Source organism: Leucopleurus acutus (assembly GCF_964270905.1).
Source record: "Leucopleurus acutus genome assembly, chromosome: 9".
NCBI lineage: Eukaryota > Metazoa > Chordata > Mammalia > Artiodactyla > Delphinidae > Leucopleurus > Leucopleurus acutus.
In genome coordinates, this window is record NC_139144.1 from 73,689,068 (window position 1) to 73,715,723 (window position 26,656).

Sequence of the window (26,656 nt, forward strand, 5' to 3'; positions counted from 1 at the left end):
GGACCTAAAAGCGACAAGCATACTTAGTGCCTGTATCTTGGTTTCTAACACCATTCTCCAAAAAAAAAGAACCAGGGATCCTTGGAGAAATGGGGCTTATTCTCAGATTGGGGCAGAAAATACACAAGATGCAGCTGGAACTCTTGTAATGCCAGAAAATAAGAAAATGTTCAAAAAAGCACAATATGTAAAATGTATCTCCATGAATCCGTACCATACTTATATAGATAAAGCGTTCAGTAGATAAGTGGGAGAACAGACATTTCCAGAAGAGAAGAATTTCAGATAATTTATGTAGGTGCTTCACCTTCAAGAAAGTGGAGCATAACTCCTGACTTAATTGTGGGCTGCGCATGGTGATTTTCTTCCAAAGAGTACAGTATGGAAAAAAGGAAAAAGGGTAACTCCATTAGAGAAACCTGACCAACCTATCCTCAGCCAGCTCATCAAGGTAAACAGCAACAGTGGTGTATCATGTTCATAGTATATAAACGATATGATGTGATGAAAATGGCAATTTTCTACTATGGTCCTCTGCCCCCCAAAATCTATAAGCTTAATCTAATCATTAGAAGAACATCTGACAGATCCCAGCCTAGGGACATTTTACAAAATACAGTTTGAGAAACTGTCACAGCCAAGGGGAGGGAGCCTAAGGAGATATAATGACAAAATACAATATGGTATCCTGGATGGGATCCTGAAACAGGAAAATAACATTAAGTAAAAACTATGGAAATATGAGCATGATGTGGACTTCAGTTAATGTTCAAAAAAAATTTAATATTGGCATTTCTGCATCTGTGGGCTTAGTGTGGCTAAAATGGGTATGGTGGGAGATTGGGGGGTGAGGACTTGCGGTAGGATTGAATAATAAAAATAGCTAACACTATTTAGAGTTTACTGTAGGCCAGGAATTCTTTAAACATTTTACATGTCTTAATTTTTTTAAAACAACTCTTTGGCAGGTAGTGTTATTCTTTTGTTAGAGCTGAAGAAATGAACTGTTAAATGGCTTGCCCAAGACTAAGCATTAATACCCAGGCTCTAGATCCTCTTCTCTTAACTATTAAGCTTTGCTGAGAATGGCTGTTTTGGGTGTAGCTGCAGAAAATAGTTCCCCTCTGTCACCAGGGTTAGTAGATATGTATGTGTAGGTGATAAAACATAATAAGAAGACTTTACATATATATATATATATATATATATATATATATACATACATACACACATACACACACACATGTATATACATATATATGTATATATATAAAATGAAACACAATAGAAGGTTTACTCCTTTAGATTATGGTGTGTGATTATTTCATGTTCATTTTCCTGATACTTTTTGTCCTTTTATATGTCAGGTATACTGAAATTCTACAAATCGCTGGAGTCCCCAACTCACTAGTATTTCAGTAACTGAGCAAATACTCTCTGACAATAATACCTTAGGCAAAATAATCATTATTTAGCATTGCCGTTGTATTACAGTATTTTAAAGTATTTCTCCTCTTTTTTTACTACATCCTTTCTTACAACAGCATTTGGGTTTTGTTGACTTTGTAATCTTCAAATAACAGATAAAGTAACTGAGGCCTAAGAACATTAAATCAAGCTTGTTGGACAACTTTATGTATGAAGAGCTCCAAAACGTGTAATCCTGCACACTTCTATTGTGCTTTTCTGTGACATGGAAATAGTATAAAGTTAGTCCCCAACAATTCTCAGTTTTCTAGAGTGCAGCTGACAATGAGCTCAGCTTTATTATTTTTATAAAAATTATTTAATATTCACATAATTGCAATCTAAGTAGAGGTGACGCTAATAGGCAGAGAGGAATATCTGCGCAGAAGAATCTTTTCTGTCCCTTGAGGTGAACTGTTTGCCCTTGGCTTAAATCTTTAGGATGCCTCACAATCCAGTTTCTTAATTTACACATCGTGAGTAGTGAGGGCCTAGTGAGACTTATTTATTATCGGACACAGAAAAATTGCCAGAGTATTTTCTTTTTGGTGAACTGTAATAAAATTCTGTAATTTAACCTACAGTAAAGCAGTCCATCCTTTTATACCTGCAGCCCATTACATTCTGACTAGAGATCGCCATGCCACTGGCAGGTAACTAAGCTGTCCCACTTAACCTTTATTTAGCTACTACTTCTGTGGTCGTGCCTCCTGATTTTATTCATGCCTCACACACATAGAAAGTGACGGTATTTGGAGAGTGCCTTGGGTTAACTTGTGGCCAGGGGTGATTGGCCTGAGGGCTCTGGCTGCCCCAGGCTCCTCTTGCCACCCTGAGGGCAGAAGGGATCAGCATCTTGGCATCCCTGTAACATATCTGTGACATATCAGGTGCTTTAGCACTCTTCTATGACATGCACTGGTGTGTTTTCCCCCTGTGTACTTAGTTTCCACACCACGTTGTTTAAGATTTTTTACAAAAATAGTTACACTGAAGCCTGGATTATATGGAGGACAGATAACATTATAATTTCTGAGACGGATTTGAATCTTGCCCTTCACAATTTCCATGGACAGTTTCATGATTCTGGGTGGGGAGCGTGTCTTATGTGGCCCAATAGATCATTCTTCTTTCCCATCTATGTTCTGAATTAAATGAGAAATAAAAGAGAGGCCCATGTTTCCCAATAAGATTACCCTTCCTTCCCTGGCAAGAGGTGGAAGACCGAGAGACTGAGAGAAGACCAAGAACTTGCAGGGGTTGTGTGAGTAAGCTCTCTACAGACTCTCAGGAAACAGCATGAGTGGGGAAGAAAATCACCAGTACCATTAAGTGATTGGCCATCATTAATTGTGGAGAGCTGTGAAAAGTAAAACGCTTTACATACCAGTAGAGAAAATAGAGCCTTATAAGGGGCTCTTACTAGAGCCTCTCTTATATATCCTGAAAGAGTACTTCATACTGCAGTTTTTCCAGCTAATGACTTAGGAAATTCATCAGTATTTTATAAAATCATAAAAAAATCAGATTCTTCTTCTATTTTTGGTTGACAGTAAGCTTAGAAAGCACAGATATTTCAGGTACAGTATTGTTTATAGGTAAATATCAGTTTTCTTACTATTATAAATTCCAAAGAATCACTAGAACTTAAAAAGTGTATAAGCTATGAATTTTAAATGAGGGGGTGGATTAAAATTTCAAGTATCCAGGAACATTTAGAATAATTTCCAGAAGATCCATTTCAAGTAGAATAGTCTGGAAAAGTAAGAGCTTAACTTATAGATGCTATTATACCATTTATGTTAATCTAAAAAAATCTCTTCAAAAGGAATTGGATGGCATTTGCTATATTAGTTCCACCTTAACTCAAGGCTCTCCGTCTATCTTCTGCCATATGGTCAGGTGTCAGCAAATGGTGTTTCCCTCTTTTCCTTTCTCCATGTTGGTTTGTGAATCATTTATAGGCTGAACTACTAGGCAAGTATTGCTGTTAATGAAAGATAAAATTAAATGTAACTGTTATGTATCCTTGAGAAAGCATACTGAAAGAAAAATTAAAATATTATTTTTTAAAAGCCCACTTTCAACTTAGAGAAATTAAGCTATGTCCCACAATATCCCCAAAATGATTGACAATCTTTTTAACATTTGAAAATATACTTTCTAGTACTACTTTAAAAGGCATAATTTATCAGAGTAATATTATAAAGCACTGTGATTAGATTCTCTTGAGATTTAGTTTTCTTTCACAGTTTGCCCTTGCTCCTAAAAAGGAAGTGCTTTAGTGTATTGGTCAGGACAGGTTAGGTATGTCTCCTGGCCTCTGCACAAAACCATATGACACTACAAAAGATAACTGTGGTTACACCTAGAGAAGGGAAACAGTAACTATATCCAATATACAAAGGCTGTCAAAATGAAATACAGTACCTTTAGCATTTTATAGTTTGCAAAGCCCTATCATATATATTAACTTTGTGATTCCCCATAACAACCCTATCTTATATATGTGTGTGTGTATGTATATATATACATATATATACATATATATGTGTGTGTATATATATGTAATATATGTATGTGTGTGTGTGTGTGTGTATATATATATATATATATATATATGTGTAAAGCTCAGAGGTTAAATGACTTGACCAAGAATAACAAGTGGCTGATTTGTGAGACAGATCCAGATCCTCACATGTTATGTCCAGTGCCATTCCCTCTATACTTTTCCACCTAAGAAACAGATGTCATTTATGTAAATGCCAAGTATTCAATCAGGGACAATGACAAGTTTCAAATAGCTAGATTTTGCTGGCTTTAAGGCGCCTTTAAGTGCTAAGACTATTCAACTGTATAACTGGCTACCACAGAAAGCAACGATGATTAGAAATGGTTAGGCAGAGGCTAGATGGCCATCTGTCGAGCTTGCTGTTGGACTGGATGACCTTTAATATCCTTTCCAATTCGGAGATTCCATGACTCTATGGTGATAATGATGCTGTTTCAGCGTGTTGCCAAGTAACATGTCTATTGTTTTTTCTGCCTGTCACACACAGCAGTGACAATAAATATCGTTTTCCTTATATGCCATGACAAATTTATATCATAGTGTCCTATTAGCAATTAGCATTCCCAAAGTTTCTTACCTTTATAATGTTCAAATCTATTCTAAAAATGCTGCCCAAAATTTCATTTTAAAAGGTGTGCAAATAAAATTCCTTTGATGGATGACATACCCTAAAGCAATATCCCTGATTCCTTCCCCTTTCTTTTGCTTTCAAGCTTCATCATTCACACCCTCCTCAATCTACCGTTGCCTGTACTGATTAATAAAATGACTCATTCATTCATCCACTCATTCTGTAGACATTCATTGAATCTATGAGCAGAGCACTCTTTGTAGTTAAGAAAATACAAGACAAGATTTAGAATCTTACTAGCTATCAGGGTGGTAAAGCAGAGGAATCAATTCATGTCAATTCAACATGTATTTATTAGGCAACAAACAGTAAGGTTACATAGTATCTGAATCAGATCCACCACCAAAAATGAATGAGTTGGTTTCTGAATCCAGATAAATTGACTAACTCTAGGAGGTACAAGGTTTACTTTATCTTACTCTTTGGCTATAAAGCAAATGAAACTCACCACTCTACAGAAGCTATCCAGTGTCAGACATAAATACATACAAAGGCAGAAACACATACACATAAAGGATGATCTTTTGCAACTATAAAATACTTTATTCTTAGCTCAAGAAAACTCAAGTCCCTTGTCGAAGGTTTTGAATGCTTTCATTGACTTTTGCTGAACTCTTATATCTACAGTCAACTTATGTTTGCAATTGATGAATGAATGAGTTTAGTTCTAGTATGAATGTTGGTTAATATTTTGCATATATTAAGGAGAAAGATATGAGTGAAATAACAAAGTTGTATATTGAAACTTAATCATAATATAATAATAATAATGAGATGAACTTAATAATTTATCATTTGTGTGAGTAACTCCTTTGCTGAACCAGATAATAGTTTTTGAATATTGGGAGAACATTTCCTCAGTTTTTTTGTGCTATTCACATAAAAGATGTGGGCCTGTCACTTGGGCATTCACCTGGGCCTAATTATAGGAAAACTCACAACGTGGCAACTGGCTTCCATCAGAGTGAGCACGTGAGAGTGAAAAGACAGAAGTCAAGAGTTATTTTGAAACCTAATCATAGAAATGAGATGCCATCATTTTGCCATATTCTGCTGATTAGAATCAAGGCACTAGATCCAGCCCACACTCCAGAAGAGGGGAATTGCATGGGACAGAGGTAGCAGAGACTGGGATCATTGGGAATCTTTGAGGCTGCTATCACAGTATAAATCCCACTAGACTGCTTTCCTTGCGGTATCTACGACATATAACCAAGCCAAAAAAATCTGAAAGTCATTTTCAATTTTCCCTCTCTTAGTCAATCACAAAGTGAAATGGACACTAATATAAATGTCTATCAAATATGGCCTCTTTGCTTCATCTCCTTTGGTATGGTCCTCCTTCAGATTTTCATTCCTTCTTATTTGGATTACTACTTTTTATTCATTCTTATGCCTATAGTTCCTTCAGTTCCTCTTTCTGTGCAAAATATTTGACACCAACTGTTCCCCAGTTCCACCTTCTATCCCAGGCTTTTATACAGCTTGTGGGGCTACATCATTGAATTTCTGGTGCTAAACACAACATCTGGAGATGGTGTACGTACAGATATTTTTGACTGAGTGATTAGGCGTTAGAGGCAGAATGGGAGTCAGTATTAAAAACTCCTTAAATATCCCAATGCCAATGAATCCTCCTTATTTTATCCTGGAATATTGGCTCTTTCTTCCGTTGGGAAAAGTGTTGAATCCATCTTTTTTCCTAATCACACATAGCTGCTTCTTGTCTTTTTTCCTGAGTCCTCATCTTTTACCTGTGATTTTTTGAAAGTGATCTTGACTTCTTTCTCCTTGGAACACCTCCATAATCTGACATATTATCATAAATACAAAATTGCCAAATGTATAGATGTGTGATTCTTCGCATAAGCTTTTTTATACAAAGTAATAAAAAAGCTATTATATAATTTCACTGTGAAAACCAACTAAAATGTCCTTCTGAAAGGTGCAAATCATACTTTCTTTACAAAAAAGTGCTTTCTAGCACACATCTGCTATTTGCTGAGGTTATAAGTAGTATCAGCAGCAGTAGCCGTTTAACTACCACCCAAAATTTCTTTTATTATTAATTCCCACTATGCTTCGAGTATTTTTTATCTGTGTAACAAATTGCATTCATTAAAGTAATAAAATAATAAATTGTTTCCACCTTTGTCAATCAAATAAAAATAAATGTCAACTGGAGCTTCTTAAGCTAACAAGTGAGACTTTTGACTTCTCTGCTTTATACGTGTTAAAAATAAATTAAAAATAAAATATAGCAGAGTAATGGATAAAATTTGACTTAATTTTCAGAACCCTTATCTTGAGTGAAAAAATAATTTCCGTTTAAATTTTCGAAATGCTAAGGATGTGGTAAACGTATCATAGTGCAACATTGTGCAAGCAACTCTGGTTTGAAGACTCGGTGTGTACTCTATAAATATCGTAATCAGCAGCATTTTAAAATTAGAAAAATGGAGAGATTATTGGAGTACCATCTAATGTACAGTGAGATTTTCTAGCAGGTGCTAGTTTAAAGAAATTTAAACTGTAAAAAGATGGAGTAGATATTTCTAGTTTATTCTCCACTGATAAGCTTTAAATGGTCAGTTTGGCTTGTTCAACTTTAATTTAATTATTAAAAACAGGTAAGACGTAATACCTCATAGCTTACTGTGTGTCAGCCACTTTAAGGGTATGAAGAGATAGTTATGTTTTTAACCCCCAACTAAGCAAGGTGGGACCTGTGACAGATGGCCCTTCGTTTGTCCCAGTGGGCCACATAATTGGTACTGGTTTTTATGTGTATGTAGTTATGAAAAAGTTTGAGAAGCAGTGCCTTAAGTATCCATTTTCCCTTTTCAAGAATCAGTCACACCAACCAGTTTCTTAGTGTTCTTCTAGAAATAGTGATGTATATATAAACATATATGTATCTCTATATGTCACTTTTTCACAGATGGTAATATAAACATATACACTTTGATGTATCCTACTTTTTTCACTTAACAGTGTACCTTGGAAATTTCTCTCTGTCAGTACATCAGTATGTATAGTGCTGCTCTGTTGTTTTTTTTTCTGCTGCATAATGTTGCTTATTAAATAGATATATTATCTTTATTTACAAGTGGTACATTTTTAAGAAGCTTTGTTAATATCTGCCTAAGATAGGTGTATATTCTTTATATGATATCTACCTCAGCAAGAACAGCTTTTCAAACTTCTTAAAATTGCAGTGGTTTATGTCACTGATGGTCGCTCTCACTGTTGAGCTTTTCCTAGATATCAATTTTCTCTCCTTGGCTGGACTATGGTGTTTCTAGCTGGGTTTTTTTTTTTATTGTACAAGCAGAATGTTTTTGATCAGATTGTATTTACAGGACAGCCTGGAACTGCAGCATTCTGTCAAGTATATCACACACATTTAAAATATTGTCTAAATATTTATTCACATGATGGATTACTGTGGCTCACAAAAGGCAGTTACGACCTATTGAGTAAATAATTTTAGTTTTTAAACATTTGGAAGGGCTTTGAAAGGGTCATAATAATGTCTCATCTCAGTTGTGAGAAACAGCCACTGAATACCCTTGCTTTTTTCTTTAAATGGTATTTTAATTCTTTAGTGTTTAAGCAACAAGACAGGAAAAAAAAAAGAAAAAATTGAAACAAATTGTCTACAGATATAGTCTTTCTTTCTTCCTTCCCCATGATACTATCTCTCCATTATGAAAAAACAGACAAAATCAAGTCAAACAAACAAAAGAATATTGCAGCAGAGTTTAAAGGTTCTTGGAGGCTAAAACAAAATTCCAAAGATGTACAATGGAAATTGCAAAAACATTTAAAATAAGTGGATGTATTTCACTCAAATTTGAAAGGTTAATTTTTATAATGAACTGTGGTTTGATTTAAATGTCTTTTGTGAAACTTCTGTTTAAAAAGTAGTTTATTTCTAAGTCAGCTTGAAAATTGTGCACTTCATGCTGCTTCTGTTCTTTCAAAAAGGAGACGAGGTTTTTGTTCTTAATAATTAATTTAAACTTATGTACGTGTGTGTGATTTTCTTTTTTCAATCATGTGGCACCAGGTTCTTTTATTTATTTATAATTCAGAGGTTGCTTGAACTTTACAAACCTTTTGCATTTATTTGAGCTTAATTTGTTATTTCTAAAGAAAGTGAGGAAAATAGTTTTTTTTTCCTTTCGATATTAAGTTTATCTAGACATTGTAGGTTTGTGATTGTAACATCTTTTGACAAGCAAATTAGACCATAGAAAGAGCATCCAACTTGGAGCTTGGGGCATATGGTGCTACCTTCTGCAAATATAACTCAAAAACAAGTTATTCTGTTCAGTAAGGGGTCATGTTCAGACTCGGGTTCTTTACCTTGGTGTGCAAGGGAAAAAGTAGCCTCTTAAAGAAAATTGTAATCTCAGAATGTCAGAAAAATGTGCCTCTCTAAATTGAAGCTCAAAGTAAGAGAGATTAAGATACCCATGCCTACAATTTCATTATTTTTAAGATCTAAAATTACAACTTGAATGTAAAAATAGTTAAGGAAAACAATTACGGTAGTAGAACTCCAACAGAGTAGTTATTCAGGTTATTATTACAGCAACTAGAATTATTAATCCTGTGAAAATTTTGCTCGAAACTAATACTGTGATTAAAATTCAGTACCTGGCATCTCACAGTGTGTCAGCATGGTGAAAAGAACTGTTCTGAAATGATCAATTGAACACATTACTTTTTTTTTTTTTTTTTTTTTTTTTTTTTGCAGTATGCGGGCCTCTCACTGTTGTGGCCTCTCCCGTTGCGGAGCACAGGCTCCGGACACGCAGGCTCAGCGGCCATGGCTCACGGGCCCAGCTGCTCTGCGGCATGTGGGATCCTCCCGGACTGGTGCACGAACCCACGTCCCCTGCATCGGCAGGCGGACTCTCAACCACTGCGCCACCAGGGAAGCCCGAACACATTACTTTTGCATGTCAACATTTCTATTTTCCTTATCTTAGGACTGATAGGTAAAATAGCCCAATATATACACATCTTGGGATTTCAATGTATGGATAAAGATGAGGGAAGGCCTATTGATCACTGTTTAATTCATATTGTCATTTTGAGCACATGCTTCTACAGATGGTGGAGTTTTGACTGCCCAACATAGCACCAATACCTTTGAGACAGCTGTTGCAGATAAACCTCTTTTACATGCTTTAGGTCAAGAGTAGTCAAACCTGTTACAGCACCTGCTTTTGCATATGTAAATCTGTTGTTTTGTCATTGTGTTAAACAAGAAGAGGTAACAGTCTCTTGTGGTTGTAAATAAGTCTGGAACATTGCCTACATGAAATGAAATCCCGCAAAAAGACAACTGTGATTTCTGTTGTGTAGTCATGGGAGGTTTCTTCTGTTTGGGGCTTTGTTTCTGGAAGACTGCCCGTAATTCGGAGGGAGGGTAGAGAGGCAAGTTTATGTTTGGAGGCAAGAAGAGGGAAGGTGTTTGCTGTCATTGACTGTGGGGTTGTTGTGAAGTTTGACATGCCCAGAAGCTACCAAATGCCACGTGGGGGCCCCCTGCTGCATACCTCGGTTTTCATCATCTGGTGAGCCCGCAGCAGGATTTCCAGGCACTGGAGTCGACAACATGTCTACTTTGGTTTGGAGCTGATTGATCCACGGAGCAGAACTTGCTTGTGGGATCTTCCCTTGCTATAGAACGACATAAATGATTGAAATGCTTTCTTTAGGAAAAACAAAATTATCATTTGTTTATGGACCTTAACTGCTTATGGGGAAGAAATAGTAATGCAAGTAGAGTTTGCTGGAAACTTTCACTAATGTTTGTGAATTATTGTCTTGTTCAACTTTGACATAAATAAAAGTGGGAAAACACAATTAGGGAGGAAGAGAGGGTGAAAAGAAATTCTTATTTACTGTGTCTCTTTAAAAGGTGAGCAGCATGTAATAAAAATGGCACCTCAAGATTTGCAAAATGACTGAAGATTTTACTGTGTTGCCATAGATGGCTGTGGGGCAGAAAAAGGAAATACTAGAATTGATGAACAAATGTTGCATGCTGTCATTTTATATTACATATTTTACTGTGAAGTTGTTCCTAATTTTCATTTTTGAAAAAATAGTGCAGAATGCGTATACCATAGAAAGTAATGTTATAAATTTGTTAATTGTGTTAATTATGTTGAAGTTTGTTTATTCTGACATGGATTTACGATAAGCAGGTATAAAAAATATAATTTTCTAGCTTTGGGAGAAAAATTAAAAATTCTTCCCTGACCTTTTAACCTTGTCAAATGATTTCCCTGCTCTTGACACAGTGCATTATATTTGCAAAGGTTGGAAGTTAACTCTTCAAGGTACCAGACATCATTTTTATTGGGATATTAATTCTCAGAGGTGCTAATCTCATCAAGATTTGTGGGCATTTTCTTTCATAGGCCATTCTGATTTGTAGCTCTTTCTTTTCACAGCAGTATTAAATACCAAACCTTCTCTGATATGGAAGTTCATTAGAGATATGTCTTTGATGGCAGCCCTTTCCTGGCTTCAGTTTCAAATACCTTGATGTAAAGCTTAAGAAGCCATTGTGTTGTAAGCCCTCCTTGATGTGCCTTATTTAGATCTGCATAGTAAATCAAGGAAAGTAAATAACAAGGCAGCAGATGGAAGCATGGAGATAAGGCCAGTGAACAATTGTATTTGTATTTTGTTATGATGTTGACAGGAGCTAAAATTCACTAATCTAGTTCAACTGATCTGCATTTCAAAGAAATCTCATTTAGCAGCAACTTGAAGGTTTGTAGGATAAAGTTCTTTTATTGCAGCCTTTATTGCATTCTTTGCTAATTTATCTGGTCAAGATTTAGCCTTGCTTACTTAAAGCTGCAAGCATGTTACAAGGAGTCTTAAATACTATGAAAGCATTAATGTCTAGACTATGAACTGAAGGTAATTACATATCCAGCCCTGAATAGGGTACATTTAGAAAATACTGTTGTCCAGACTCAATTGTCAGGGCAATATAGATAAGGTAGTTTTTTTTTCCCCCCCATTGCGTGCTCGTTTGTTCTGAGATTTTTTCCACTTCATAAGTAAGCTAATATACAATCAACTACTCAGAAATTGTGTACAGAATGAGTCGATCTCTTTTAAATGTGAACCTAGTGATGCTGATACTGGTTGTGCCCTGTTGAGAGTGGATGATTATTAGTTTTGGAAGTCTGATATCCTCATTTGACTCTGCAGTTATAAACATGTATAATACGTAAGTGAAATATGTTTATTGTGAAAGTTAAAGTGTTGTAATAAGCATACTTTGAGGTGACATACACAAATATTGGTATTTTCTAATTTTGATTATAGTGTATGTTATTTAACGGAAATTAGTTATTTTCAAATACAGTTAGAGAAATTAAATATTATATGTGTATATTTACCTATCAATTAAATTTTGGGTAAATTTGGCTTGCATTGGTTTCAAAAGGAAAGTGAGCTCAAGTTCCGTCTCTGCCACTCACACCCTCTGAGATCTTGGATAAATTTCTCTCTTCTGTAAATCTCTCCTGTAAACTGGAGGGAAAGCCAGAGGCACACAAAATTTTCCCTGTTAGAAGATCCAATAAATAAATAAATATTTTGGTATATATTTAAGAAAACTTGAGTGTTCTTGAGTAGAGAGAAGGTTTGAGATAAAATTCTGAAGAGATATAAACCATGATTAATTTGAAGAAGGGTCAGAACCGTAATATTCAAGTGAAGATGTTTAAGAGGCAGTAGAGGATAAAGAGCTGAGCAAAAGAGAAGGTGGAAAATTGCATTCATAGGATGTTTTAGGCAATACAATTAAATAGCAGGCTTTTCGCAAAATGTAAATGGATTGTATAACAAAAGATTTTGTGTTGTGTTGGTTGCTCAGAACTCAGACCACACTTTCCTTAAGAAGCCATGTTATATACACATGGCTTTTAAGTCAAAGGCTAGCCCTTCAATTTAACCTTGAGGTCAAAAAGGAGTGCTTTATGTCCTTAGCTTGCAAATATTATTATATTTATTATTTTTTAAAATATGAAATTCGTTACTAAATCTTAAAAATTGGATTTGTCTCTCTGTTTCTGTTTCTCTCCCTCTCTCTCTCTCTCTCACATACACACACACACACACACACACACACACGTGCACAGCTTTTCTAACTTCTCTTGAAAACTCACATTTGGCAGGGCTAAGACTGCATTCCTATGGAGCAAATGCAGGAGCATATGCAGTAATCTGATGGGGGTTAAAAAACACCTCTTTAGAGACTTTGCCACAGTACCCTACAACTTTCTTTTATCTTGCGCCTAGCTGCTTTACACTTTTATCTTTGGGTATTTTATTTTGTGATCCTCATGATATATTTGACGTTTATCATATTATTCTTTCTAGTAATATTTGCCTTGAAACCTATCCACTACATGCAACAATTTTTATAAGTGAAATATGCTTGGATTACAAATGAGATACCAGGAACAGGTTGCCTCTCACTCTAGTGGGTTTGGATTTCCCTGCCTTGTCTTCCGTTGCCTGTGAATTCTTGCAGGACTTCACTTTCTCCTTAACTGTTGGTTGCTTCCTTGGTCTTGGAGTTAAGACTGGAGGAAGTGGAGACAGATAGGAGATTGTATATTCAGTAGGAACGATCTGCAGGTCAGGAGAGAGGTGTGGACTGGATATACACACTTGGGAATCATTTGCAAAAAATTGTGGTTATTGCAAGAACTGGAGTGCAGATTAGGAAAAGAAGAGGACTAGAATGAAGTCTTGAGAAAACTGACATTGAGGAAATACATGTAAGAATAGGAACTAGCAGACACTGAAAAAAGGAGGTCTCAGAGGTGGGAGGGGAATCAAGAAAGAGGGGTGTCATGTAGGCCAGAGGTAGAGTTTTATGAAGGAAAGAATGAAAACTAAGCTAAATGAATTAGCGAAGTTAAGCAAACCAAGAATTAAGAAGTCACATTGGATTGGTCAGCTAGGAGGTAATTCCTTTGTTGATGATGAAATGTTTAGCTTCAAGGATGTGAGGGCTTCCCTGGTGGCGCAGTGGTTGAGAGTCTGCCTGCCGATGCAGGAGACACGGGTTCGTGCCCCGGTCCGGGAAGATCCCACATGCGGCGGAGCGGCTGGGCCCGTGAGCCATGGCCGCTGAGCCTGCGCGTCCGGAGCCTGTGCTCCGCAATGGGAGAGGCCACAGCAGTGAGAGGCCTGCGTACCGCAAAAAAAAAAAAAGGATGTGAGGATTTAATAAACCCTTGACCTTCTCTGTGAATGTACTGATGTTAAAAGAATGGAATGTTGTTCATCCCAATCCCAATAAAATAGTTTTGTCATGTAACAGCATCATAGAAAACAAGAAAAAGAATAACTTGTTGATAAAAAGAAATAATCATATAAATGAATTATAATAAATTAATGATACTTTGGAGGAATAAAGTTGCCATCTAAACTGGGACACTTTTGAGAAGAAAAGTGGTAGCTGTTAATAATTGCAGTAAGTACAAACCCCTTCTATTCCAGGCAATGCAGGATGAATGTTCAATCTGATTATATAGTTCACAGTTTTTTGAGTGCTAGCTCTGTACCAGACACTGAGATGAGTTCTTTACCAGTTTATTTGATTTAATGAGTAAGGGTTTCAGTTGCCAACACTAACAATTATTTCTTTGTGTATACTGAATTCACTGACAAAAATGTGATACATAATTTTGATGTCTTTACTGACCTTAACTCTATTTTTTTTAAAAAAAACTGGTACCCACTATATACCAAACTGTGTCCTAGGGAATGGGGAGATGAAGGTGATTAATGCATAGTTCCCATTGTTAACAGTCTACCAGTGGAGTTGAGAGAATCTGGGAACACACTTCAATGTAAAGTGTCATGATGATAGTGTAGTTTCTGAAGACCCTGACTAGTATTTTAGTACAGTATGTTCTGTATTATTATTATTTTTTTTTTTGCGGTACGTGGGCCTCTCACTGTTGTGGCCTCTCCCGTTGTGGAGCACAGGCTCCGGACGGGCAGGCTCAGCGGCCATGGCTCACGGGCCCAGCTGCTCCGCGGCATGTGGGATCTTCCTGGACCGGGGCACGAACCCGCATCCCCTGCATCGGCAGGCGGACTCTCAACCACTGCGCCACCAGGGAAGCCCTGTTCTGTATTTTTTTAAGCTTAAGATTATAGTGTATTTGAACATGGCAAGGTAGAGTTTGCTCTTTGTAAAAAGTTTTACCAATGGAATAGACAAGGTATAGCTAATTGTACATATAAGTGGGTTTTTCCCTATCACAGAAAGTATATTCTATGTATATGTATATATGTGTGTGTGTGATACATGGGGGGAGGGAGAGAGAGAGAGAGAGAGAGCGATCAGTTCTTTATCACAAAGGGATGCATTTCCATATCTATAATGTAATTTTAGCCGCACTCAAACGGAATATTCTGTGAAGGGTCTGGCATATTTCTCTGACACATCTGGTAGATATGTATGGCATTAATTAGCATAGGTATTGCTATAAATGACATGTCAGTCCAGGACAACAAAAAGTATTTGTTACTGATGTCAATCATTCACCCTTTGTCAGTTCAAAAGGCTTCCCTAAAGGAATGTGCATTGATCTGCACTGATCCAAAATATAGCAAAATCATTTCTGTGTTCTTGAAACTAAGGTAGAACTACCTATGTTTGAAAGCCATATGGAAATATTCATATAGAATGCATGTTGATAAGTTTTAGTAGTAAGACTACTAAATCTTATTATATTTAGGCCAGGATTAGTTGTATCTTTCTAAAAGAAAATATACCAGTTTTCTGTAATCCTAAAATCTAGTCTTGAGTGAGTTTTCTCCTTCAATAGCTTTAATTTTTGATAGTCAAATTTCTGTTCGTTTCACTTTGAAATAATTTTGAGGTGTTCCAGGTAGATACTTACAAGTACCCCTGACTCTGATTAAAATCAGAAGGGGCTCACGTAAGTATCAGTTTGTGACCAGATGGATGGCTTAAAGAGACATTCTTCTGCCCACATACATTTTGGTTTTTGTATTTAGCTATTCTGATACAGCTATTAATTGGCTTCATTTGTTTACTATATTGCCACTATAGTTTTTTTGGAATAGTAATCACAAGTGTAATAGTTTTAAATTTCTGAACGAAAACTGGCTTTAAAGTGCTAACAGACACATTTCCCCCATCTGTATTTTATTTCCAAATTTCTCTAAATGTTCCCCCTACATTCTAATTTATTATTTAATGGAAAGCAATATGAATGACTTAAAGATAAGGCAAGAGAGTGTGATCCAGGGTATGGCACAAGTTGAAGACATTTATCTTGATATTTCATTTTAATGAGGCAGAAAATATCCGTTATTAGAAAACTACAATTTGATGAAGTTTGTAGAATACAATTAACTCCTTTAAAGTTATGAATGTTCATACCACCAAAGATCAAATAATCATGTATTATGTTTCTGTGTTCTTGTGAAGGTAGGATGTGTTGCATTTTTACATTTATAGATTTCTCAGAAAGTTAACATCAAACCATATTAAAAATGTACTCATGTTATATGCTTTAATTTGACCAACATGCTCTGTTTGAATAGCAGTTCCCCACTTTTGTACCATCTCCAAAATTCTTACTCTAGATTTCTTGCCCTGCCTACAGGCCCTTTGCTATCTGTTTCTGGTCTGTCTCATGCTCTTGAAATCATCTTTTTTATTATTCCATTAAAAATTTTTTAAATGGATTTCCCTTTACACTTTTCTAATCATCCTGTAATTCTTTAGCCCTAAGACATTAAAATGAATGAGTAAAAATATTTGATACCTAATCATCTCTGCCAGTCCATTCAAACTCATGGATTTGCAAAATTATGTTAAAGTCTTTTAAAAATACATTTGAGTAGGCTTTTGTAGTCATTTGGGTTTTGAATATTAATTTTCTCTTGCTGTGCTGCTTAGCCATAAAAATGAAAAAGAAGATAGATGTGGGTTTCTTTTAGTGGTGTTAATTTAAACTACTTGATTTATTTATTGTAATATGCAACAATGGCAATTCCTATTTTCTCTGTTCACCTCAGATCCAAGAGAAAATAATGAGAAACCGCCACCCCCCAGCACAGTGAGAAAAAAGTTTGATGCATTTTGTAATAATTGATTAAAAGTATAATTTCCCCCTAGATCAAACAAATAATAGAAGTCTGTTGAAGCTTTGTCCTGACCTATTCTGGAAGTAGAAGAATACCCTGGAGAAAGGAGCATTGTAAGCACAAAGAATAAAACTCCTCAATCCTGGGAGAGAGAATTAAAGGCTAACCCTCCATATGTAAGTCATCTGCACTCTATATTTTCCATCTCTCAGTTTTTGTGGCTATTCAGGTGTTAGTAATAGAAAACTATGCGATGACAATATTCTTTGGATTTTTTTTCTCTACAAAATATACGGGTGTTTTGGTAGGTAAATTAAATTTCTATTTGTGTTAACATTTTCTAACTAATAACATAGGGTGATGCCGTACAATAATAACATTTAATGCAAAATGGATTAGTTTTAATTTTACCTTCTGGCAGAGAACTGTTAAGAATTTTGAGAGTATTCTGATGAAAAGAAGGTAACTTCATTTGATTTAATATGTGCAATTGTGCCATCATAATCCCTTTATGCGCTAAACTTTGATTCTCTCTTTTTCTTTTATATTTCTTCATATCTGAGAATAAGGCTATCTTAACATATCTATTTAAGTACACCTTCCAGTAAGAGAGACGTTAAGTCCTTTTTTCACTTTGCATGGTGAAAATGAATTTGACTGAATTTGTATCCATAATCTACTATAAAATATATATAACTTCTGTCAGCTCAGTGTATTGGAAAGACTGATTTCCTATTTTGTCAGGAAGAACTTAAAAGATGTCTGTTAATGATTTTATAGAAACATAGAATTCAGTTGCTGTTCAGAAACTGGTAGAAAGAATGATGACTAAAGGCAACGCTTGTTTTAGGAAAGTTATTTGGGAAGAAATTTCTTATCATCACCACCTTTATCTGGAAAGTTACCTCGTGCATCATCCTTGTGATAAGGCACTTGATATGTGAGGTAATGGCTTAACTGCCAGAAATTTGACTTTTGCTTATAATTGATAACACTTTTCATTCATCAGTGAAAGAACTCAGTGATAGAGTATTGTTTTGGTTTTAAAAGGTCCAAATTATGCAATAGAAAATGAATGCTTATTAGAGTTGAATAAAACCAAATTATACATTCTCCCAATTATTTCCAGAGCTGAAATATGAACCTTTACAGGTTTTGAATGTGATATTCTTAATCACATAGTATCTGACAAAGCTGTCAAAGTAGTCTACAGTGAGAATTCTTCAAAATTACTAGGTTCATGTTTAATCTTGTTGGTTGGAACATCTGATAGAGCCAGGAAACACTGTTGCCATTCCTGACAATCTGTAATTGTGAGTTAGGAATCTTGAATTTAGCAGAAACTATGCATAAAAAAGAAACTTTTTTGGTTTTAGCAGTTCAGTTCAAAATTTTTCTATCATTGAACTAGAATAGACAACTTGGAGAAAGACTACAGACATTAGTATTGCTTTCATGACATGAAACAGTTGCTTTTCACTTAAAACATTAATTTTTATTATTGAGAAGTGTGATGAAACTTTAAAGAGTTATTTAAATTTGATAGGTCAGTAGTGAACTCTTATTTACTGGTTTGAGTTTGATGACAAATTGGAAAATATTGTCATTCACAGAAAAAATTTTCTCATCTTCTGCTCTACAGCAATGAAATTGGATAAAGTATGGCAACAATAACATGGTCGAATCTCCTAAGCATAATGTTGATAAAAAACACCTAGACCCAAAAGAATAATACTGTATGATTTATTTTATATGAAGTTCCAAAACTAGACGTTAGTGTTTAGGGATGCAAGAAGAGATTACAACAAAACTAAAGATAATGGTTAAGTTGTATATAGGTGGTAGAAATTGGGGTGGAGGTTCCAGGAGCTTCTGGCGTATCAGCAACATTTTATTTATTCACTAGGCTGGTGGTTGCATGGACATTTGCTTTATGAAAAACCATCAATGAGAAATTACGTGCTTCTCTACTAAGATCAGGAGCAAAGTAGAATGTCCCCTCTTACCAATCCTATTCAGTATCATACTGGAAATCCTAGCCAAGGTAGTAAGATAAGAAAGGGAAATAAAAGGCATACAGATTGGGAAGCAAGAAATGCAATTGTCTATTTGCAGATGACATGATTGTCTATGTAGAAAATCCAAAAGAATCAACCAAGGAAAGCTCCTGGAATTAATAAACAATTATAGCAGGGTAGCAGAAAACAAGATTAATATACAGAAGTCAGTTGCTTTCCTATATGTGAACAATGAACAACTGGAATTTTGAAATTAAAAATACAATACCATTGTATTAGCATCAAAGAAAGAAACACAGGAATAACTTTAACAAAATATGTACAACAACAATATTAGGAAAGCTACAAAATTCTGATGAAAGAAAATCAAAGATCTAAATAAATGGAGAGATAGTCCATGTTCTTGGCTAGGCATACTCAAATATGGTTATGATGTCAGGTCTTCTTAACTTGAAGATTATAGATTCAACAAAATCCCGATCAAATCCCTGTAAGTTATTTTGTGAATATTGATAAACTGATCTTAAGTTTATATGGAAAGGCAAAAGACCCAGAATAGACAACACAATATTGATGAAGAAGAACAATGTCAGAAGACTGACACTACCTGACTTCAAGACATTTTTTAAAGTTACAGTAATCAAGACAGTATGATATTGATGAAATAATAGACAGATCTTTGTAACAGAATAGAGAATCTGGAAATAGACCCACACAAGCATAGGCAACTGATCTTTGACAAAGGAGTGAAGACAGCTCAGTTGAAAAATGACAGTGGCTTCAAAAAGTGGCACTGGAACAGCTAACTGGACATCCATATGCAAAAAAAAAAGAAATTTAGACACAAAATTTATACTTTTTACAAAAATGAATTAAAAATGAATCATAGAGCTAAGTGTAAAATGTAAAACTATAAAACAGCTGGAAGGTAACATAGGAGAAAATCTAGAAGTTGATTTTTTTAGATAAAACACCAAAAGCACAATCCATGAAAGAAAAAATTGATAAGTTGGATAAGTTGCACTTTATTAAAATGAAAAACTTCTATTCTGAGAAAGACACTGTTAAGAAAATGAAAAGATAAGTCAGACTGGAAGAAAGTGTTTGTAAAACACATATCTGATAAAGGAGTTGTATCCAAAATATACAAAGAACTCAACTATAAGAAATGGATCTCACCAAAGAAGATATACAGATGGCAGATAAGCTTATGAAAAGATGCTTGGTATTTATTTCATAAGGGAATTGCAAATTAAAACAACAAGATACCACTACATGGGCTTCCCTGGTGGCGCAGTGGTTGCGAGTCCGCCTGCCGATGCAGGGGACACGGGTTCGTGCCCCGGTCCGGGAAGATCCCACATGTCGCGGAGCGGCTGGGCCCGTGAGCCATGGCCGCTGAGCCTGCGCGTCCGGAGCCTGTGCTCCGCAGTGGGAGAGGCCGCAACAGTGAGAGGCCCGCGTACCGCAAAAAAAAAAAAAAAAAAAAAAAAGATACCACTACACACCTATTAGAATGGCTAAAATTCACAACACTGACAACACCAAATGCTGCCAAGGATGTGGAGCAAGCAGCAAGGACAGTGATTCACTGGTGGTGGAATGGATGTAGCTTCTTTGGAAAATAGTTTGGCAGTTTATTATGAAGCTAAACATGCATACAGTATTCACTATTATACAACCTAGTAATTGCATTCCTGGGTAGTTACCCAGATGAGTTGAAAACTTATGTCTATGAAAAGTTTGCACAAGAATGTTTATATAAGCTTTATGCATAATTGCCAAGACTTGGAAGCAACCAGGATGCCCTTCAATAGATAAATGGAAAAACAAACTGTGATATAGTTATACAATTGACTGTTATTCAGTTGATGAAAAGAAATGACCTATTAAGCTACAAAAAGACATGGAGGAGCCTTAAATGAATATCACTGAGTGAATGAAGTCATTTGAAAAGGCTACATCCTGTGATTCCAACTATATGACATTCTGGAAAAGGCAAAACTATGGAGACAGTAAAAAGCTCAGTGGTTGCCAGGGGTTGAGGAGAGGGAAGGACGAATAGACAGAGCACAGGGGATCTTTAGGGTGGTGAAACTATTCTGTATGGTACTTTAATGATGGATACATAGCATTATGTATTTGCCAGCTGTACAACTGTAGAACTATACAACACAAACAATAAACCGTAATGGGAACTCTAGACTTTAATTCATAACTATGTTTTAATATGGTTCATCAGTTGTAGCAAATGTACCACAGTCATCCAAATGTTAATAACAGTAGAAACTTTATGTCTATTGGGAATGGGGAAGAAGATATATATGGGAACTCTGTACTTCCTGTTCAATTTTCCTGTAAAAGTAAAACTGTTCTAAAAAATTAAGGCTTTATTTTAGATATGTTTCTGCATGTCTAATATAACTGAAAAAAAGAATTAAAAAAGCAATCTCAATGATTCTGTTAAGTAGAGTTTGAGAAAAGGTGAGATAATTTCATATTTGATCTGTCTACTCTGAATATTCAAATTTTTTTTAAAAGATAGGGTCTTAAAATCAATATTTTGTGATATTATAAAGTAGTGTGTTTTACTTGGAGAAATTGCTAAGATCCATAGAGGGGAACCTCTGCTTGCATATATTTAGTAACTTTTAATGACAATTTATTTATGTAGTATAAACTTGTCTTAAGATAGATATTTCAATTTTGAATTTAAAAATGGATATTTGTTTTACAGTATAACCAAAACCCATTCTATAGTAATGAACTACTGATCTTTACTGAGTTGTTTGTAGCTTCTTTCCTTAAATTTTAATGCATTTTATGCAATGGTCGGTCATCCTCAGACACACTTGCTTTTACACAAGTGGGACTTTAATTTGTTGATGTTAATATTAGTATATTGTAAAAGAAATGAAAAACAAATGCACTATGTATTCTTTCTTTGAATAGAAATTTTCAAATATAGTTTTAGTTCAAGAAGTACCAGATATAGTTTTCTTTCTAGTCTCTTTAAAATTTTTCTCGCTTTTCTTTTTTCTCCCTCCCATCCTCTTTTTCCTCCTTATTTTCTTTTTTCTTTCTCAGTATATCCTACCATCTAATTTTCCAAGGAGTGAATATGATCTTATTTAAGTGGTTGACATGAACAGAAATCAGGAATTTATTATTCATTAAAATGAAATTTAAAGATCCCCCTTTTCTTCAGACTCTGGATATAGCTAGGCTCAACACAAATGTCTATGGAGAATGCATCTGTTGCTATTACATTTTTTTTGTTTCTCTGAAAACTTGGCATTTGTAAAATATCTATGATTTTGATTTGTCTTGGCCAAAACCCAGATTACCAGGGAATTAAATTTTGAACATATTCAACTAAGAATTATCTTTGTAGCAACTTTTCCTTTGCCATATTGAAATTTTGGGAATAAAATCAGATTTTGTTTTAAAAACCAGCTATGTTTCTTCATAGTGCCAAAATGAATTTTTTTCTATGTTAAAGTGATACAAAGCAATACTTACAATCGACCTAAAACTTATTTTAAGCATACTATGGAGGAAAGAGGCTCATTTTTGCATTTGACAGACCCGGGTTTGCTCTGCCACGTATTCTTTTTATATTGATCTTGGGTAAGTTTTGCATGTGCAAAAAATAATAATAACTTTCTTATAGGGTTTTGTGAAGATTAAAAGATCAAACTTAAAAATACCTGGCACAGAGTAGACACTTAATGGTAGTAGTCTCTCTTGCCCTACCTATGTATGTAGAAATGTGTGTGTACACATAAGTGTGTGTATGTTTGCATATATGTATGTGTTTATATATACATGTATGTGTATTTATCTCTGTGTTTCTGTCTTTTTCTCTCTCTACCCATTTATGTGTCTCTATTTATTCCCTATACCTCTTCGATTTTAAGACAAGACAGTAAAGACAAAACTTCTTATTAAACACAAAATGGATGGTAACCTCCAAATCCATTTGAAGGACCAGTTAGCTAACCACTGAGTCCACTTCCAAGTTAATGACGCAAAGTGATATCTGGGAAAAGGGACTGAGTATTCCTGGAATGAATAACTCTTTTTAGTGGGTGTCTCGATGATCTAGTTTTGTGGAGTTGACGATTCTACCCATGCAACCATTATTACTTAAATACTTCATTTTGATTATAGCCCAGTGGAATGCATAAAGGAGCAACAAAGTTGCCTTGGGTTTTAAAGAATTAGTTTGAAGGTATATTTTCTCCTAAAGACCATTTCTGCTGAACTCTCTCAAATGTTGAATGATTTTTATTACTGTACAGCTTAAAAGGCCCAAATTATCTTTTTGCAAATAAGAGTGTACTGTTTTTCTATATATAGAGTGTATTTTAGTAAACATTTTACCTAAAATAAACACCCATCAGCCATCTCAGATACTTAAGCTATATATAAAAGCATTTGTTAATCAGCTGATCTGGGCAAATGGTTAAGAATGTTTTTCACTGAAAATTATTTTAAAGATTCTCTTCATTCTAGAATACAAAGTCATAGCTTTCTTTAAGATTTTCATTTTAAAATATTGTAGATATACAGAAGATAACACAATAGGCACTCACATATTCAAATTTGACATACGTGAATATTTTGTTATATTCAGATCTCTCTCTTTTTAAGAAATACAATACCATGAATATAGCAAAAGCTGTGTGCTCTCATCCTGTTCCTTTTTCTCTCTCTAGAGGTATTTACTATACTGAAGGTGGTTTTTATCTGTATTCTTACACTTTTTTTGTGATTTTAAAATTTATGTGAGTGACATCATATTAAATTTGCCCTTCTGAAAAATTTCTGCTTTCAAAAATTATGTTTAGGGGACCTATCCATGGTGATACATACAGGTCTGATTTCTTAGGTTTTTTTTTTAAGTAAGCTTTTATTAAGTATATATTGTGCATTTATGAGTTTTGCAGTTGTATACTGAAAACTGCTAAAATTATATTTGTACATCTTGATGAATTTTCACAGAATGAACACATCTGTGTAATCAGTACCCAGCTCAAGAAGTAGCATGCTACCAGTGCTTCAGAAGCCTTCCCACCCTTTTTCCACCTTTTAGTTACTGTCTCTCCCCACCCCCCACTGGGGAAACCATATTCTGACCTCTAACGACATAGATTAGTTTTGTGTTTTTGAACTTTATATAAATGGAATCATTTAGTACATAGTCTTTTGTGTGTATCTGGCTGCTGTTTCTTACTATTAGGTTTACATGCTTCCTCCATGTTATTGTGTGTAGTTAAATGTCTATCGTGAGTGCTAGCTAGTATTCCATTACATGAATATACCACTGTTTATTTCCATTCAGTTTTGGGACATTTGTGTTGTTTTCTTGTTTTGACTATTAGGCATAATACTACTCTGAAGATTCTTGTGCACATCCGTTACATATTATGCGTATCTGTATAGCTAGGAAGAGAAATTTTTTATGATAAGATATCTGCATCATTGTATCAACTTAGTGTCTGTATCCTAGCTTATCTGTAATTAGTGTCAGTGTCAACATTAGTAGACATTGCCAAGCAGTCTTCTAAAGTGGTTATCCTAGTTGACCGTCCCACCATCAATGCATGTGAGTTCAAGTTGTTCCACAGCTTTCCAAAACTGAGATTGTCTTTTTTCATTTTGCCATTGTTGTGGGTAATAATTAGGTTTTAATTGCTCTGTAACATTCCATGGTTTGAATAAAGCGTAGTTATTTTAAAATTCCTTCCTCAGTAAATGAACAATTTGGCTGTTTTCCATTTTTTACTATTCCACACACTAATAGCAGTGAGCATATCTGTATATATCTTTTTGTGTGCATGTTTGAGAGTTTTTCTAAAGTTATAACTTGTAGTAGAATGTCTGAGTTTTAGAATACTACATCTTTATTTTTATAATATATTGCTAAATGTCTCTCTAATGGGGTTATATCACAAAGTGGTAAGTTTTGTTTTATTATAAATCATACTCTTCAAGTACAGAGTATAAATGTTGCTTTTTTAAAGGCATTATATAAAGCTTAGTACCAGATGATTTGGGGAAAATTTAGTGGGGAGAGATGAAACAGCCTGCACAGCTCCTGGCATATAGATTATGTAAAGCTTCCATTATTATTGTTTTCACTGTTGGATTACTCATCATTATATTGCTGTACAATGCTTATTCTAGAGTCCTTACAATTCATGTGAATTCTCCCACGATCCATTTAAGGTAGCTTCTTCCAATCTTTGAAATTTCTTTCTTTACTAAAGTCTGTTTTTCCCTGCATAACAGAGTCATTGCATATATTTGATCTTGATTTTCGATCACCCAGGGACATTATATATGGAGATGGTTTGGAAAGTTTATATGATTTGATTAATAGACTTATACCTTCGTGACATTCTTATTGGAGATTTGATCCTAAGCAAAATGGTGAAGGGGAGCCAACATTTGCTTTGCCAGCTCCCACTGAGTTTTATGAAAATGGCATGTACTTTTTTTTTTTTTTTTGCGGTACGCGGGCCTCTCATTGCTGTGGCCTCTCCTGGCACAGGCTCCGGACTCGCAGGCTCAGCGGCCACGGCTCACGGGCCCAGCCGCTCCGCGGCACGTGGGATCCTCCCGGACCGGGGCACGAACCCGTGTCCCCTGCATCGGCAGGCGGACTCTCAACCACTGCGCCACCAGGGAAGCCCCGGCATGTACTTTTATTTTATAGTTTTTAGTCAGTAATACGAAGGTATTTATCTTTTCTGTTCGACATAAGAATAGTTAGTGTTGGTAGGGTGACCAAAGCAAGACTTTTAATCTCAATTCTTAGGTTTGACCCTATCAGTGAGGTGGGTCAGCATTTGTCTCAAAGAAGGAATGTAATTAGTTTGTTACCATTACTTTAAAAAATAATCTCCATTTCTCTCATTGCCCTTCCCCCCTTCCAGGATACTTCCCCCCCACCCCCAGGAAGTATTTTGTTTTAACGTCTTTATTGGAGTATAATTGCTTTACAATGGTGTGTTAGTGTCTGCTTTATAACAGAGTGAATCAGCTATACATATATCCCCATATTTCTTCCCTCTTGCGTCTCCCTCCCTCTCACCCTCCCTATCCCACCCCTCTACCAGCAATCCCACTACTGGGCATATACCCTGAGAAAACCATAATTCAAAAAGAGTCATATACCACAATGTTCATTGCAGCACTGTTTACAATCGCCAGGACATGGAAGCAACCTAAGTGTCCATCGACAGATGAATGGATAAAGAAGATGTGGCACACATATACAGTGGAATATTACTCAGCCATAAAAAGAAACGAAATTGAGTTATTTGTAGTGAGGTGGATGGACCTAGAGTCTGTCATACAGAGTGAAGTAAGTCAGAAACAGGATCCTTAATTAGTCTTGATCTAGTCAACCCCTAGTTTCTCTCTTCAGATGAGAAATGCATGTTGCTACACAGAATATGTTTCAGTCACTCTCTCTCCCCTTCTTCTTCATTGTTGATATCTCTCTACCAAGTGTGTTTTGAATTAGCAAACCAAATATCAACTCAAAATTTCAGGTTGATTTTTCAGAGCAAACTTGTACCAGTAAATTTTAACTGAGTCCTCAATTATTGCCACCTTCTTAATTTTTCAAAATCCTTTACACTTAACTGGTTCTTAGAAGGCTTGTGCAAAAGACAATTTTGGCTTTGTTGTGCAGTTTTAAAATAGTATTTCTATTGTGTTCCTGTTTTCTTATGGTTAAAGTGATCTGAGATTGAATTTGTTTTT

The 26,656-nt window shown here is 35.3% G+C and overlaps 1 protein-coding gene across 6 annotated transcripts in view; it reads left to right on the forward strand.

The window, feature by feature from the left end:
* Window positions 1-26,656, forward strand: part of FOXP2 (forkhead box P2) — a 531,560-nt gene that overhangs the window by 50,533 nt on the left and 454,371 nt on the right. For 5 of the 6 annotated variants that reach the window (XM_082846480.1, XM_082846485.1, XM_082846486.1 and 2 more), the window contains exon 2: window positions 16,891-17,035. The exons of the other annotated variant lie outside the window; for it this stretch is intronic. The gene's annotated coding sequence lies outside the window, so the exon portion shown is untranslated. The remainder of the gene's footprint in view (window positions 1-16,890; window positions 17,036-26,656) is intronic. 6 annotated transcript variants of the gene reach the window in all.